This window comes from Cervus elaphus, chromosome 27 (genome assembly GCF_910594005.1).
Source record: "Cervus elaphus chromosome 27, mCerEla1.1, whole genome shotgun sequence".
Lineage (NCBI taxonomy): Eukaryota > Metazoa > Chordata > Mammalia > Artiodactyla > Cervidae > Cervus > Cervus elaphus.
This window is the reverse complement of record NC_057841.1, coordinates 41,302,144-41,316,276: the sequence shown is the minus strand read 5'-3', so window position 1 is coordinate 41,316,276 and position 14,133 is coordinate 41,302,144. Positions and strand designations below refer to the sequence as shown.

Here is a 14,133-nt window from a genome sequence, read left to right as displayed (position 1 = left end):
GTGAACTGCTGTTATGCCAAGTTTCCCTGAACTCTCTTCCTAGTTTCCACAGTCTTCTTTCCATCGTAGGTTGTTTTAACATTGAACATGATGAGTAATATAGTGAAGTGATTAAAACCATGGGCTTTGAACTCAGAAGGACAGAGATGGATACTTAAAATTACTGGCTTCAGATACTGAGAATGGTATCATCTCTTTCTGACCATGACTTTATTGTTTGTAAAGTTGGAATAACTATGGTAGTTCACTTAGAAAATTGTGGAGTCTTATCTGGGACAGCATATGTATTACACATGTGTCCTTATGGACACCGTGTGACTTAATTGTTATGATTGTTTCTTCTTGTTACTCTTATTGTAACTGTGTTCATTGTCTTTTCTCCCTCCATTCCTATTCCCCTGTGCTAACCTCCTCATCTGGCCTTACATGGACACCCAGGCCAGGAATTTCTTGACCTAAGTGTTGTTGTTTTCTTCTGTATCCCCACTCCAGGGCTTGGCACATGATAGAAGAGAAATATTTATTGAATTAATGAATGCATTTATTTAATAGTGTTAAGACTGAATAGACTAAACCCTTTCTTCCTTCAGTTCAGAGAGAAAGAAATGAACCAAAGCCACTCAGATAATCTACCAGTATTTGGACTAACTGGACTCCACGCTTTCCTTCATTGATTTTTTTCCCCCATGCCTCCTAAGAACCAGTCACTATTCTGGGAGATGGGAATCCAACACTCAACAGAAAAGATTCCAGCTCTTAAACTCTAGTGGGCAGAAATAAATATAAACAAACAAATAAATGAGACCATTTTTCTTAGTGGTAAGTGCTACTGAGAAAATTAAACACAACACATGATCCAGTAAAGTGAGTATCTTTGGATTTGGTGGTCAGCAAAGAAAGTGGCCTCTGATCTGACAATTGAATGACCAAAAATTGCCTGACTATGAAATGCACTCCTGAAATGAGTGAGTACTTTTCCAAAGGGAACAGCTAGAAGACCCTAATGGGCTAGAATATATAAAGAATTCCTACAGATCAATAACCTATCATTCAAGGGGCAATGACAAAAATAAAAAAAAAAAACAAACATATTTCAATATGTTAGGAGTCAGATGTATTTTTGTTCAGTCACTAAGTCGTGTCTGACCGACTCTTTGCTACCCCCGTGGACTGCAGTACTCTAGGCTTCCCTGACCTTCACCATCTCCCAGAGTTTGTTCAAACTCATGTCCATTGAGTTAGTGATGCCATCCAACCATCTCATCCTCTGTCTTTCCCTTCTCCTCCTGCCCTCAATCTTATGCAGCATCAGGATCTTTTCCAATAAGTCAGCTCTTTGCATCAGGTAGCCAAAGTATTGGAGCTTCAGCTTCAGCCTCAGTCCTTCCAATGAATATTCAGGGTTGGTTTCCTTTAGGACTGGCTGGTTTGATCTTCTTGCTGTCCAGGGGACTCTCAAGAGTCTTCTCCAGCACCACAGTTCAGAATGTATAGCATCTCCATCTATATCATGAATAAGACACTTGAACTATTTTATCTGATCTGAATAATGAGAGAGGTCATTTTAGAGCAAAAATAATGGTGAACAGAAATAATATTAGTGCTCAGAGCCAGGTCTAGACTATTGTTTTTGTTAATACAGGTGTGAGGTTTAATGCAAATATTAAAAAAAGGATTCCTGGAGGGAAAATATAGAATTTTTAAAAACTGTAAAGTCTGAAAGAGCATGACGTGTATTTGTGAGTATGTTTTTATGCAGGATGAGAAGAGCTATTGGGGAAAGCCTGAGGGAAACTCTGCTCAAAGTTTTGTTTTTTATTTGACTTTGATAGAGATCAAAGAAGTTAAAAATTTATTGACCAGTGGTGGTAACTCAGACTGTAAAGAATCTGCCTGAAATGCAGGAGACCCGGTTGCGATTCAATCCCTGGGTTGCAGGAGATCCCTTGGAGAAGGAAATGACAACCAACCCTAGTATTCTTGCCTGGAGAATCCCATGGACAGAGGAGCCTGGTGGGCTATAGCCCATAGCGTTGCAAAGAGTTGGACACAGCTGAGCATCTAATGCTTTTGCTTTCACTTTCATGGTAGAGTAGAGTTGGCAGGCATAATTTATAAGTGGTTAAGGATTTTTAAAAAACTAGTATATTAGCAAAATGATGCCAAAGTGATATTATAGCAATAATATTAACAAAGTCGTAAATAAGATGGAAGAGTAAGATCAGATATTATTGCTGTTGCAGGTTAAATCCTCTGTTAAACGACAAACTCTCTTAGAATGAATCAAAAAGCAATATCTTTCTATGTATTTTGTATAAACAGCTTATCCAAAATGAAAGGTCTCACTCTTTTTGTTTTACAAATAAAGAAGTGAGCAAAGTTTTATCACACAAATGAGAAAGAAAATTTGCCATTTTGTTAGACTGTGTTTCTTCTGAATGTTCTGAGAGGATTTGTTGGTATATGCGAAAGCTATTGATTGCTTGTAATGAAACATTTGCATACAGTTTTAATAATTTTCTAATTGAACTTATCCTAAGGAATTACTCGTACCCCTGGGCAATATGTTTTACAATAGAAGTTTAAAAAATAGAAAAATTTCAGTGATACAGTAGAGGATGGATTGGTTATAGACAAATTACAGTTTAGAAGAATACTATACAGTCATTAAAACCTGCTATCTGATATTATCCTTGGGTAATTCTTTTGGCAAAAACGTTCTGGCAGAATGTAGGACAGATGTTAATGATGTTTAATTTTTTTCCCCCACTGTTTTTCACATACTCTGGTTTTTATGATGAGTTATCACAATTTAAAAAATCAGTTATATTTTAAAAAGCAAGACATTTCTACTTAGAGACAGAATAACGGAAGGAGCTTTTTATTTTCATAGATGCTCATTACAGGCTCTTTTTTGGCTCAACTAAGTAATATGTTTAGAATTGAGGCAACTCTTTGGTGCTAAATCATGGTCATGAAGTTAGCATTTGTACTACATCAGAGAGTTTTCAAATAACTTGAAACACATAGGAGTGATTTACACACAAGAGTTATTTCTTCCAAGAAATCCAAAATGTTTTAGAGATAGACCTGTTGGATGTTCTTTCAAAATAAATTTATGTGAGCAGGGTGCTGTTAAATGGTATTATTATGACTAGAAATACATGAATATAGTATATTTCAGTGGTTCATAAGTTATATTGTGTATCAGAATTACTCAGATGACTTATTGAAGAGGAAATTGCTAAGCTTCAATCCCAGAGTTACTGATTCAACAGGTCTGGGCTGAGGCCCAGTCATCTGCTAGTGACTCTAACAAGTCATTCTCTAACAAGTTTCCAAGCGACGTTCACACGGCTGGCCTAGGAACGCACTTTAAGAACCTCTGGTGTTAATTCTGACGCTGGGAAGGCTCTCAGAGCCTGCTTGTAAGCTAGCAGCTGAGCCTGTCACAGTTTCACGCACAAATACGCATAGAAGACGCTAGACCCTGGAAACACAGATGATTTATTACAGCAGAAGTCACAGCCTGAGAGCTGTCTTTCCTCTGGTTCCCTCCCCCCCCCCACCCAGTGCACCCTGTGCGGTGTTCAGTTCACTCGGGCATGTCTGACTCTCTGCCACTGCACGGACTGTACCCTGCCAGGCTCCTCTGTCCATGGGGATTCTCCATGCAAGAATACTGGAGTGGGTTGCCATACCCTTCTCCAGGGGATCTTCCCAACCCAGGGATCAAACCCACATCTCCCACATTACAGGAGGATTCTTTACCATCTGAGCCACCAAGGAAGCCCAGAAATACTGGAGTGGGTAGCTTGTCCTGTCTCCAGAGGATCTTCCCGGTCTAGGAATCCAACTGGCATCTCATGCATTGCAGGGTGGATTCTTTACCAGCTGAGCTACCAGGGAAGCCTGGCAATGCTATAAGAATGGTGTTCACCTGTGCTTACAGGAGGTTTGTATCCTAGAAGAGGAAGATCTCAGTTAGGAGACTCTGAGCTTTTGTTGGCTGCTGGCCCATCTGCCTGCCTGTATCACAGAGAGAGAAAGATTGATTTTCCTTTATCCTGGAAGGTAAGCAGATCGCTCCCAGAGGCTCAGGAAGAAGGTCTTGTCTCCAGTGTTCTCTGTCCTAATGGAGATCCTATCGCTAGCTTCTCAGGCTGCCTGAGATGCAGAGATCCTTACAGTACCCTTGGCTCAGAATCCCAGGATGCTATGAAAGTGTGAAAATAGCCCAGGACAATAAAATAACCAGAGACCAGTGTTCTCATAGTGGGTATAGTGGATAGGTGAGAGAGACAGTCATTGACAATTTATAATTAAATGTATTTTTAGTTCCTCTTCATTAATAAGTTTTAGTAAGGAGTTGCTCATTTTCTCATGTGTGTACTATGAAATGTGAAAAATGAAAGTTGCTTATTGGTGTCTGATTTTTTGGGACCCCATGGACTGTAGCCTGCCAGGCCCCTCTGTCCATGGAATTCTCCAGGCCAGAATACTGGAGTGGGTAACCTTTCCTTTCTCCCAGGGATCGAACCCAGGTCTCCTGTATTGCAAGCGATTCTTTACCATCTGAGCCACCAGGGAAGGCCAAGAATCTCCAGGGGATCTTCTTGACCCAGGAATCGAACTGGGGTCTCCTGCATTGCAGGTGGATTCTTTACCAGCTGAGCCACCAGGGAAGGCCTGTATGTGTTAGACTTCCGTGTTACTTTGTCCATGATACAGTTTCTTAGGTGCTGTTCGGCAGAGGTGCATTTTCTCCAGGTCGCAAGGCTGCATGGTTGAAAGAGAGCATCTGTGGTCAGATTCACTGGCTTGAGAACTCCTTTGCCACATACTCACCTCTTCTCTGGATTCTAAACCTTATGTAACCTCTCTGAACCCCAGATTTATTCTTTGTAAAATCAGCATACCCTTCTTATTCTATTAGAAGATAAAAATAATATATACCTAGCGCTTTGTATGGGCATCCCAGGTGGCGCTAGTGGTAAAGAATCTGCCTGCCAATGCAGGAGACCACAAGAGATTCAGGTTCGATCCCTAGGTTGGGAAGATCCCCTGGAGAAGGAAATGACAACCTGCTCCAGTATTCTTCCCTGGAAAATTGCATGGACAAAGGAGCCTGGCGGGCTACAGTCCATGGAGGTTACAAAGAGTCAGACAGGACTGAGTGGCTGAACACATGCGCGCGCGTGCACATACACACACACACACACACTGCTTTGTATGACACCTACGACATAAAAGGTGTTGAATAATGATTGTGTGTGCCGTAGCCAGAGTCCCCAGCTATTCCAAACTAACACGCAGACCTATCCCATGTCCAATTGATATGAAATACGAGTGCCCTTACCTGGAATAACTCCAGATGACTCACCACTTACGGAAAAGTGCTCTTTGATTAAAGATGTTGCAAGTTTAAATCCATTCATTGTCTGAGCAGGAAACAGCTGCTTTGCCAGGAGACTTCCCAGGCAGATGCCACCTGTTCTACCCATTAGTCCACAGGTGATGCAAAGATGGGAAAATAAGGTTTCTAAGAACCATCGCCTGGCCTCACGAATGTGTTTCCAGGTAGTTATTTATTCCCCTGAAGCTGAGGTTGCCAACATCTAGCTGTAAAGAATTACTTTGGAACACAAAATGTTTTATCCAACAGAGAATGTACGTATTACAGAGCTATTCATCCAGGCAACCAAGCTGAAAGTGGTATTAACTGGAGGATTTAGGAGAGAAAGAAACTGGAATTAAACTATAAAGAGACTGAAGATTGAAAATAGGAGAACTAACTGAATTCTAGATTGTAGAAATTCAAGTTATCATAGCAGAGAATGTGTAACCGTGAGTGTGAGCGTGTGTTCCATTTGGGCGGTCTGATTTATTTGCTCATGGCCAGTGTGGTTCTGAGACTGGCCTCGCCTTCGGTCTGCTTTGCTTTTTCCCACCAAAGTAGAGCCAGTCTTTCCCCTTCTTTTGTGTTACACATCTGTGTGTTGTGTGCACATGTGTGCTCGCTTGTGTGGCCTCTGGTTTTGGGAAGGCTGTAAAGGTGAGTGACACAGTCTCTGTCCTGAATGAATTTACAGGTGATGAGAAATGGAAAGGAAGGGAATGCATACAATGATAATAAGGCAAAGTCTTAGCAACATCAAGACAAAGGGAGACTGGGCCATAGTGTGTGTCTACCTTCACAAAAGTTGGCTTGAGTGTTGAATATTTTCCAAGAGTTCAGATTTTGAAATGAGAATCTCAAATTGTACTCTTTGATCTTGATTAACCTTGAGCCTGTTGTTATCCTTTTAGCCTGTTTCCTCATGACTAAAATTGTATAATGCAGTAAAGATAAATGAAATGATGGATGACTAGGCCATAGTAAGCATTCAGTAAACACTGGCTCAGCTGACTCTCTTACTTTAATCATTAACATCTTTAAACACATTTTTTTTAAACACATTTAATAAAAGCCTTTTCTGAGTGTAGGAGAGGCCTCTCAAAAAACTATATGGTAACAGTTCAGTAGCTAGGTCGTGTCTGACTCTTTGCAACCCCATGGACTGCAGCATACCAGGCTTTGCTGTCCTTTACTATCTCCCAGAGTTTGCTCAAATTCATGTCTGTTGAGTTGGTGATGTCTAGAAGGATAAGTGGTAAATATCCGGGAAGCACTTTAGCTGGAAATAGAACATAGCAAGTGTGGTCCATCTGGGGAGAATATATGGTTTGGCCTGATTAGAAAATAGAATATTTTCAGAAGGATGAGCAGGAAGTGAGGTAGGGAGAGTTATTTATACCCAATTTGATAAAAGGCTGTGAATGTCATGGCGAGGAGAGTGCTTGATTCACAAGTGAAAATCAAAGGCATGTCTCAAAAGATAAAAAACTATGAGTATGAGATACTCCAACATTTGGCTCAATTTAAACCCTTGGAATTTATGTCACTGATTTGTTTATAGTTTGGGATGGGAAAGAAAACTGGATGGAGACAAAGAAATAGAAAGTACAAGGTTTAAAAGACATACATTTTTGGCATACCCCCAGGTTAAATCATTCTATAACGTGAGAGAAGGCTTCATGCATCTGATTTGCTGACTTTAGACAGTTTGGTAGAACAAGGAGAAGGGAGTGGCAACCCACTGGGTATTCTTGCCTGGAAAATCCATGGACAGAGGAACTTAGCAGGTGACAGTCCATGGGGTTGTGGAGTCAGAAACGATTGTGTGACTAACACTGTACTATATTATAACACTATATAATTTTAAGTAAACTATGATTCATCTAGCCAGTATTCCTAAAGTGGATTAGGCCCTTAGTAAGTTGATGTATTTGATCTGTCCTTGTAGATATTAGCTTTACAGGTTCACCCACCGTAATGAAGTCATTACTTTTATGCACTAAATTTGAAGTCTGTTCTCCTCCTGAGTGAGAAGTCTCCTAAACGTGTATTAAATTCAGGAAGTGAAGTGGGCATGTAGTTTTTAATAGTGATCACCTTTTGCTTAAAACATTAAATCCTCTCTTTGGTACAGTCTAGGGTTACAGGTACAGTGGATAGAAAATGGGCCACAGAAAACCATTGAAATGCTGCATTCATGATTTTCAGTGCTATAAGGGTTTTTCTGAGCTAAACCTTTTTGTCATAAAAATATTGATTCTGTATTCAGGAAAAAGAATGCGAACATAACATCTTTAACAAATGCCAAATGGTCTTATTCATATGTGGATAAAAATGAATCTTAATAATGACATGTAGTCTGGAGAGGGGCTTCCCAGATGACTCAATGGTAAAGAATCCACCTGCCAATGCAGGAGATGCAGGTTTGATCCTTGGGGTTGAGAAGATCCCTTGGAAGAGGAAATGACAACCCATTCCAGTGTTCTTGCCTGGGAAATTCCGTGGACAGAGGAGCCTGGCGGTCTAGAGTCCATGGTGTCTCAAAGAGTCAGACACGACTGAGCGTGCCCACATGCAGTGTCTAGAGAATTTGGTGTTCTGTGACCTAATGGTTTTGTCTTTGTGAATGGAAACCTCCAGGAGGGCACTGTGCTTTTAAATGAGTCAGTATTGTTTGGGTCTGTTGTTTAATCTGATTTTGCATGACATAGACTTCTTATTTTAATCATTGTAGCTATGATCTCTGTTAATATTGTGATCTTTATTAACTCATAGACTGGATCTTACCTATCCTTTTTCCTAGAAATTAGGAGACTTGTTTCTGAGCCAAAGTTGACTGTCCACTCACCGACTCCATCACAGGCATTTTTGGAGGTATATTTGTAGGTAGTGTGTTCTCTGTTCCCAAGTGCATATGTGTGATGACCATGCTTCCTTCTTGGAGTCAGTCCTTACTTTCCTGTTTTCTTCTATCATCTTTCTCTGGGCAAAGGAGGAGCACAAGGCAGCAGCTTCCAGACATAGAATCATAATTACCTTTGTTCTTAAAGAGCTGCTTGACCCACCATAGATTCTGTCTCCTTTTTCCTGTCTTTTGAAATACTATGTGTATTGCAAGTTTCCTGGTGGCTCAGATGGTGAAGAATCTGCCTGCAATGCGGGAGACCAAGGTCTGATCCCTGGGTTGGGAGGATTACCTGGAGAAGGGCATGGCAACCCACTCTAGCATTCTTGCCTGGAGAATTCCACAGAGAGAGGAGCCTGGTGGACTACAGTCCATAGGGCCACAAAGAGTCAGACACAACTGAGTGACTATCACTGTCGCTTGGGGAATACTGTGTCTATTGTAAGTACAGCTTTATCCAACTGGGTAAGTGATAATATTCAAAATTCCAAAACTGTCCTCTTGTGGGAACCCATAAGTGGGCTCCAGAATCTCCTCTGCTCACTCAGGCTCTTGTTAATTCCCAGGAGGATGGGGACAGACCTCAGGCATTGAAAGCAGTGTTGGGCCTCTGCTGTGGGATGTTTGGTCCCATCTCACAGTATACCTCACCATCTTTTTAACCTGTGTCTCTCTTTTTCCCTTTGGGGGATAAACATCTTGAAATTTCTATCAGGTCTAATTTTTGCTTATAATAAACTGTGATACAGAGGGGGTGTGTGTGTGTGTGTGTGTGTGTGTGTGTGTGTTTAACCCCAAAGCCCATTCCTAGAAAGATACTAGTTTAAAAGATGTAGGGAGATACTTGCTGTTCAGGGCATAATCAAAGAACACTATCATAGATATTTTTCTTCTAATTTTGTAAATAATGAGAAACTAGTGAACTGTTTTATTGTATGAACAAAGATAAATCATGAGAGTATGAGACTGACAACATACAAAATGTTCATTTGTTACTAAGTAAGCATCTCGCTAGAATAAGTCTACTGATCTGATTTAAAAACATATATTCAAGCAGCCAAAAATTAAATCAACTATAATCCAATAAAAGTCTTTGTTGTTCAGTCACTCTGAACTCTCTGACTCTCTGTGACCCCATGGACTGCAGCATGCCAGGCTTCCCTGTCCTTCATCTCCTGAAGCTTGCTCAAACCCATGTCCATTGATGCCATCCAACCATCTCATCCTCTGTTGTCTCCTTCTCCTCATGCCTTCAATCTTTCCCAGCATCAAGGTCTTTTCTAATGAGTTGACTCTTTGCATCAAGTGACCAATGTATTGGAATTTCAGCTTCAGCATCAGTCCTTCCAATTCAGGACTGATTGCTTTAGGATTGACAGGTTTGATCTCCTTGCAGTCCAAGAGACTCTCAAGAGTCTTCTCCAGCACCACAGTTCAAAAGCATCAGTTCTTCAGTGCTTAGCTTTCTTTATAGTCCAACTCTCACATCCATACATGACTACTGGAAAAACCATAGCTTTGACTAGACAGACCTTTGTTGGCAAAGTAATATCTCTGTTTCTTTAATATGCTGTCTAGGTTTGTCATAGCTTTTCTTCCAAGGAGCACAAGTCTTTTAATTTCATGGCTGCAGTCACCGTCTGCAGTGATTTTAAGTGTATGTTAAGTGATTTTAAGAATACACTAAAATATTTTCATAGCAGTGGCAGTTACTGAACATTTTGATAATGAGTGATTAGGCTTTTTGCTTTTATTTCTGCTTTCTAAGACCAGTCATTTATTGTGTATGTAATTAAAAATTTAAACAATGAGAAAAAATAATTTCCATAACAAGGGTGTTTTTCATGGTTGGGCCCATTTTTATGGTTGCTATTTCTGCTTAATTAGGGCAATTTCATATTACTTATGCTATTCAGCTTTGAACATTGAGTTCATTAATGGCAGAAAATGGATTGAAAACACCTGTTTGTAATGTTTTAGATGAAAACCATTGAACAGTGATTTCAGTACATTGTGGGGATTTTGGCAGAAATATTTGTCACCTACTGAATCAGTCTGTGTGTAGGACTCTGACAAATGTATCTTAAACAGTGCCCCCAGCAGTTCGGACATACAGCCCCAATTTGGGATCTGCTAGCCTAGAGGCAGCTTTGACAAAATACTTTTGCTCTCTTAATTTTATTTTTTTGCAGTTTGAACTTTTTCTTCCTTTAGGATCAATGCTTCATAATTTTTTCTTATGATTATCAGTATTCATTAAATTTCTAAGTGTGTACAGAGCTAGTACCTTCTTCAGCTTCCTTTTGCCAGGAAAAAAATTCCAGCTATCGATAATTCCCTGTTAGTCCAGTGGTTAAGACGCCATGCTTCCATTGCTGGGGGCCTGGGTTTGATCGCTGATCAGGGATCTAAGGGATTGCCTCATAGCTCAATTGGTAAAGAATCGACCTGCATTGCAGGAGATCCTGTTTTGATTCCTGAGTTGGGAAGACTCCCTGGAGAAGGGATAGGCTACTCACTCTAGTATTCTTGGGCTTCCCTTGTGGCTCAGCTGGTCAAGCATTCACCTGCAATGTGGGAGACCTGGGTTCAGTCCCTGCGTTGGGATAGATCCCCTGGAGAAGGGAAGGACTACCCACTCCAGTATTCTGATCTGGAGAATTTCATGGACTGTGTAGTCGATGGGGTAACCAAGAGTCAGACATGACTGAGAAACTCATTTCACTTCATTTCAAGGGACTAAGATCTCACAAGCCTCATGGTACAGCAATAAAGAAAAAGAAGATTTTAACTGTCAACTCAATGTGAATTAATAGTGAGATATACAGTACTACGTAGCACCATAGTTATGTTTCATACAATAGCCACAGTTGTACCTCCCTCACTGTAATTTCTGAGACCTATTGTTGGCATTAAATTTGTGTATATGTATATATGAGAAATAATCCAAAATATATTCTTTGAGGAATATATACCTATCAAACCTGGTAACAGCTAGAATATAGAAAGCTACTTTTTAGTAGGTCCTTGGGTCATCCTTTTTGTCCTGTTGCTGCTCCTCACGAGGAACCAGCCTCGGATGTTCTAAATGTTTGTGACCCCATGGACTGCACCATGCCAGGCTTCTCTGTCCTTCACTATCTTCCCTAGTTTGCTCAAATTCATGTCCATTGACTCAGTGATGCTTTCTAACTATCTCATCCTTTGCTTCTGTCTTCCTCTTTTGCCTTCAATCTTTCCTAGCATCGGTCTTTTCCAATGAGTGGACTCATCACATCAGGTGGCCAAAACACTGGAGCTTCAGTGTCAGTCCTTCCAATGAATATTCAGGGTTGATTTCTTTTATGATTGACTGGTGTGATTTCCTGGCTGTCCAAGAGACTCTCAAGAGTCTTCTCCAGCACCACAATTCTAAAGCATCAATTCTTTGGTGCTCAGCTCTCTTTATGGTCCAGCTCTCACACTGATGTGTTAATATCATTGAATAAAATGTGTGCAGATATGTGGCTGACTTCTTGGCAATGTCTACTTACTAATTATGTCTTCATTATCATATTTAGTATGTTTCAAAAGATTCTTACCCCAGACTGCTTTATCTTTTGAAAACTTACTTTCCAAGCTCTATTCATGATGAAGTCTTTCATATTCTATTTAAAGTTGCACACAAGGATTCTTGAGGAAAAGGTGTGTAGAGAGAAATATAATGAAATTATTCTCATCAGAGTTGGCAATCCATCTTGGTTTTCATTTTAATTCTCATATTGATTTTGTAGGGATCTTAACTCATACATAACAACTAATCCATTTAGATGTTAGCACTGGCTTAGTAAGCCTAAATCTTCTTCTCATATCGTAGACAATATCTCTTAAAATATTTAAAGACAAATATTTTCTTAACTATCGCATTTTATAGAGTTTCAGGATCATTTATGTAATTTGGAAAGCCCTTGAAGTCATCAATGTTTGTGTTGAAAAATGACTCCCAGAAATTAGCACTATACACCAGATGGGGTCCAATTTGTGCAGTCCAGTGAGATAATCATGTTCTTACTGTGTTTATTACTTCAGTTCTGCAGCCAAATGCCTCATTAGCCTTTTTTGACAGCCATCTATACAGTAAACCAATATTGAGCCCTAAAACCATATCCTGTTGCTTATCTCACTCATTTTGTTATTTTTCACTTGACCCACTATCCAAACAAGTGTTCCCCATCCTATATGTGGCTAAGATTGAGCTTATAAACAAACTCATTACACTTTTTGACACTCAGTCATGTCCGACTCTTCGCGACCCCATGGGCTGTAGCCAGCCAGGCCCCTCTGTCCATGGAATTCTCTAGGCCAGAATACTGGGGTGGGTAGCCTTTCCTTTCTTCAGGAGATCTTCTCAACCTAGGGATCAAAACCAGATCTCCCACATTGCGGGTGGATTTTTTACCATCTGAGCTACCTAGGAAGCCCACGAATACTGGAGATGGTAGCCTATCCCTTCTCCAGGGGATCTTCCTGACCCAGGAATCAAACCGGGGTCTCCTGTATTGCAGGCAGATTCTTCACCACATGAGCTACCAGAGAAGCCCTTATTTCTGGAAGTAAATATTATCAAAAGACATGACAGACAAAACAGTCAAGATAGTTTATTATAGTGTGGACTGGTTTATTACATATTTCCTGTAATTATTTTCCGTGATCACATCCATCTTCTGTACAATATAAATTAGAGGCAGCGACCGTGGCAGAATTGGAGAGAATGCTCTTGTCTTTCAATGCTGGACCAGTGCCACAACCACAGATCATGTTGCTTCTACTTTATAAGTGCATAAATTTAGCAACCCTTTGGTTTTTCAACAAATATTGTTAAAGATTTGTTAATGCTTTAATGATGGCATTAGTGTCTTCCATGGCAAACCCCTTTTTTGAGGTCTGTAGCATTTTACTGTTTCTGAAATGCTGGCAAAGTTTAACATATATCAAATGTATTCCTTCAGTTAGATTGCAGAGAAGTTTGATGAGCTTAATTAAAGTTAATTTATGGCTGTGTACAACTATTTTCCTTTCTACAAGGGACTGATTTATTGGAGTGGATGTTGTCCTTACTTGCCTGTGCCAACTCTATTCATGAATTATTTTGTCTCATCATCAGAAAAATGTATAATGTTTACTTTTGTAAAAAAAATTATAGATATTTTTAGCAATTAGGAATACTGATCAGGTAGATTATTAATGAAAAGTTTTAGACATTTCTTAGTGACATAAGTACTTTTGATAAAGTAGGATGATTTTTTTAAGTAGGATGATTTTTGAGTTCATTAAATTAACCACCATTCTTACAGGACTTTCACTCAAAAAAATCTGTGATACAAGACAAAATCACAGATATAGGAAGTATAAATATTTATATATATGTTCATGCATGCATTTATCCATATTTTTATTTCTGTGTAGCATGTGTGTGTGTATTAACCTAAGGAATTTAAGAAGTGAGCTCAACTTTGTGTTTTCCAGAGAAACCCTGAATACTTACTTTTCTACTTACTGTAGAAAAATAGCTGTGATGTGGGAAATCATATAAAACAGAAGCTGACACATAATGGTGAGTGAAAGCAAATTATGGTAAATATAACCAGCATCCATGCAAGCTTTGTAGATGTAATACATTTTCTATAATTTGAAAGCAAGCAAACAAACAAAAAAACAAAATACTACAGTGTACTCTAACATTTCTCCAGTTTTTTTGTATCTCAGAAGCAGTTGCCTTCAGGCCATTGACATAGCATTGATATAAATTTTGATCATCTAACGGATTCCTTTTGGAGAGTTCAAATCATGA

At 39.7% G+C, this 14,133-nt stretch overlaps 1 protein-coding gene across 6 annotated transcripts in view; it reads left to right on the top strand.

Annotated features, from left to right (window-relative positions):
- The window catches only part of DLGAP1 (DLG associated protein 1), a 750,273-nt gene that overhangs the window by 137,569 nt on the left and 598,571 nt on the right, over positions 1-14,133 (top strand). The window contains exon 3 of one of the 6 annotated variants that reach the window (XM_043888811.1): positions 13,809-13,896. The exons of the other annotated variants lie outside the window; for them this stretch is intronic. The gene's annotated coding sequence lies outside the window, so the exon portion shown is untranslated. The remainder of the gene's footprint in view (positions 1-13,808; positions 13,897-14,133) is intronic. 6 annotated transcript variants of the gene reach the window in all.